We start from the raw sequence: 4,326 nt of genomic DNA, 5'->3' as shown, positions 1-4,326 counted from the left end.
GGTGATGGGCATGGAGGAGGGCACTTTTTGGGATGTACACTGGGTGTTGTATGGAAACAATTTGACAATAAACTTTTTAAGAAAAATTAAAAAAAAAAAAAGAAAGAAAGAAATCCACTAGTCCAAGCCAATAAGGATGAATTTGTGTTGAAGTAAAATTAGCAGGAATCAAGAGCATCTTCCATCAGCTACAAAGAATTTGAAAATAGAAAAACAAGATTATTTTTAGGGAGCTAAACTACTAACAAATAAGAGCTTAAGGCAGAAATAGACAAATTCGGCTTGGGGGGCATGGACCTGCAAGGAAATAATTTTGATTCTGCACACTATGGCTTTCTGAGCAAGTCTTACTGAAATTTGGGACTTGAATTAAAACAAGCCATTTCAGGTAATTTATGACTGATTGGCTAGTGAAAGACAAAAACGGTTTTGTTTTTAGTAGGTAGATAAATGGCTTATGGACAAGTCTGTAACCTGAATCAATGAGCTAGGCTATCTGATGAAAACTAGAGTGTGTCTGATTAACAATGGAAGGAAAGAATGGGAGAAATCATACTTTCAAAGTTAGTCATGTCTTTGCTATTATCTAAGGTTAGAGATCTTAAACTATAGCAGAGTTTCTCAAGATTGAGTGGGCAATGGAGCTTATTTTAAAGGAAAATACACTCAGAATCCATTGAAAATCTTGCACGTTTACAAACCTCCAGGAATCTACTCACATCCATTTTAAAACATCTACTTAAGAATTAAAAATTCTTTTTAAAAAATTTTTTATGTTTTATTTATTTCTGAGAGAGAGAGAAAGAAAGAGAGAGAGAGAGAGAGAACGTGGGCAGAGGAGGGTCAGGGAGAGAGGGAGATACAGAATCTGAAACAGGCTCCAGGCTCTGAGCTAGTTGTCAGCACAGAGCCCGATGCGGGGCTTGAACCCACGAACCATAAGATCATGACCTGAGCTGAAGTCAGACACTTAACCAACTGAGCCACCCAGGCACCCCAAGAATTAAAAATTATTTTCAACTATGAAGATTATCTATAAAAATGCAGCTTGGTTCTTATAACTCACTTTTATAATTCTCTAAATAAAAATCAGAAGTAAAATATAATCATAGAAATAATAAATCTCCAAAACACATTGAAAGGCTTTAGGAATTTCTAAACAGCAATGGGAAAAATCCTTTATATTTAGATATTTTCCTCATACTAAGGTTGATGGATCAGTCTTTCATGGAATGATGTCTTAGTGATTAACATCATCCAACCTATTTTAATTTTATCTTATTTTATAATTTTCAATTACAATTTGACATTTCGCATACACTTGACTGCAGAAAAAGAATAAGCCCATGAGTTAATGCAAGCGTCCACATGTCCCGGTTGACATAGGTCTATTAGTATAAATTCACAAATTGTCATCCTGTTTTTTAAATTTTATTTTGCTGTGCTCTTGGCTAGTTCTACAGCGAGGCTAGTGACACTGCATACATTAACACTTATATTTCAAGGTAGAAAATCTGAGAACAAACTCCTCAAATGTGATCATCAATCACTTCTTTTAAAGGGTGACTAGACTTCCTCAGGTGGTGCTATTCCTTCTCATTGCAAAGATGAGACAAGAACAAGGAAACTATGTGACTTTTGGGTTTATAATAACTGAGAAGATGAAGACATGTATGCCTGAAGGCAGAAACCCAAATATTTAGGAAAGACATAGTATTGATCTCATGATATGAAATTCTGTCATGGAAGGTGCTTAGGGGTTCTTAGAAATATTATCCTTATTTTTTTTCAATCATAAATGATCCCATTGAGAAAGGTAGAAGAAGATACCTAAATGATGCCCAGAAAAGTCTACACAGTGTGTTCTTATAAGCTCACACTTTAAAATTCAAATACAAATGGTGGGGAAAATGCATTTTAATATCAATAAGAAGATGACACATACCAATAAGTTTAATGTTCTTGCATCCGAGGCCACTAATGAGGTTGGGCTTTAAAAAGTTGCTCTGAACAACAATGTCCACCCTGGTGGTTAAGTTCAAATCAAGAAAGATGATAAAATACAACGGCTTGCTTTCAGCAGCCTATGATATGTTATTGATGGACAACATGAGGCATATTTTGTCTCTTAACATGTTTCTACTTACCCTGTCGAGGAGAATGATCTTCAACATGGTAAGAAGGGAGTAAAACCCAATATGAATGAGAAGATTGTAAGAGAATACCCTGGCAGTTGCAAATGAATTAAATTCTCATGGTGGGAGAATAATTATATCTCAGGATATGGGGAAATGTGTAAATGAGATCAGCGACCTACTGTTAGAAACCTTTGAAGAATTTGAAGAATACAAATGATGCCAGAGGCCTATGGAGAAATAAATACCACTGTTAATTTAAAAGGGGGAAAGAAATAGAATCTTTCATCTATTTATTATTTATACATTTATTTATTTTGCCCCACTAATTTCATATAGGCTTTGAGGAGTTTTACACAAAAGCACTGTAGAAATAAGAACAGCAGTAGTTGCAATATCATAGAAAAAAATTAAATGGGGTAGGGAGGAGGGGGTCTTAGCTGCCAGCTTGGGAAGTGCACTGAAGGGACCCTTCATGTGTCTTCTGCACACTGAACTCTCATCCACTGGCCACAGCTGATGAACTGATCCAGGGTGAGGCACATGATCAACTTTGGATCATTCAGAATATTATCTCCAGTTATCAGAAGTTCAGGATGAGATAACATAGAGGCTGGTAGTTGTTGGAGCTCAATTACATGTAATTCTTTAAGTATAAAATTAGTAACGTGCTTGCTAACATTTTCACATGGCCTGAATCCTTCTCTTCCAGGGGCTTGATTATTGAACTTGTCTTCTAATACTCTCCTCTATAGGCTAACTCTTGCTAATAAGAATGCCCCTAAATTCCAGTTGGCCTACCACGGTAAAAATTAATCTTCGGCTCACACAGTACTCAGATTTGAACACGTGAACAAACAAGTTATTTTTGTGGTTCAGACCTGAGAGTGTCAGAATGACTCTAAACCATCTATTGGCTGGGGCTTAATCCCATGGCCACACATCGTACAGCTGTACATCATCTACCTGTGTGCCCAGGAGAGAGAGAAACAGTTTGACGAACAGCTAGTCAGTCTCTGCCATGGTCAACCTTTCTGGTTACCAGATGCCTCTGACTCCTTCTCCTACACAGAGAACATACTTACTCTGTGGTCAAGGGATAACATTAAAAAAATCATGCAGGCACTACATCCAACTCATATTCCTAGAAAAAAAAGTTCAAGAGCTTGGTGCCAAGCCACTATCACACCCCAAATTCTTTGTCTAAGCTAGTAAGAGTAGATTTATGATGCTTGCAACCAAAATATTACATAATAAGCAACAACTGAAAACAGACTTTTAGGGAAGTGCTTTTTAATATGAGTTGGTTCTTGGAGTTACTTAGAAAGATTTTGTTTGTTTGTTTGTTTGTTTGAACACAAATGGGCTCTGCCTTCAAAGATTCTGATATATCTTGATTAGGGTCCTTACATAAGTACTTTTTAAACATCGCTCAGGTGAGTGTAAGGTGCAGTCAGACCTAAGAACCATTTCTCCAGGAGAAAAGACAGAAACTTAATGTATTAGTAATCACGTTTATGAAATCAGCAGAACCAATAGATTGTGAAGAAAACTGTCCACATCGGAGAAATCTACTAATTTTTTGACCCTTGTTAATAATCACCTGACTAATGAGCTTTCTTTATATACAACACATCAGTACCAATCCTCTGTTGACAGGGTTATGTATCAAAATAAAGATTTTTAAGATGCCATCTGAAAGAACTTGCATTCAGCTTGAATAAAAGTCATCACAGGACCTAGTGACTACAATCACCTGAGCTAGAGAGAAAAAAATCCAGCTTAAAAAAAAATGCTTTTCAGTGTTTCCTAAGATTTAAATCTATGTCATGTAGGGAATGTACTCTCAAAATGCTTCCGTGGCTCTTCCTCCTTTTTAAAATATCTTATTTTTGACTTTTTTAAAACCACAGTTTCATTTTTTAAATGTTACAAATTTAAAAAAATTTTTTTAATGTTTTATTTATTTCTGAGAGAGAGAGAGAGCGCGTGTGAGCAGGGGAGGGTCAGAGAGAGAGGAAGATACCGAATTGGATGCAGACTCCAGGCTTTGAGCTAGCTGTCAGCACAGAGACCGACACAGGGCTCGAACCCATGAAGTGTGAGATCATGACCTGAGCCTGTCTGACACTTAACCGACTGAGCCACCCAGGCAGTTTCAGATGAAAGAAAACCGCAGTTTCAGATGAAA

Source organism: Crocuta crocuta, unplaced genomic scaffold, assembly GCF_008692635.1.
Source record: "Crocuta crocuta isolate KB4526 unplaced genomic scaffold, BGI_CrCroc_1.0 scaffold52, whole genome shotgun sequence".
In the NCBI taxonomy this organism is placed as follows: Eukaryota; Metazoa; Chordata; class Mammalia; order Carnivora; family Hyaenidae; genus Crocuta; species Crocuta crocuta.
This window is presented reverse-complemented; position numbering follows the sequence as displayed.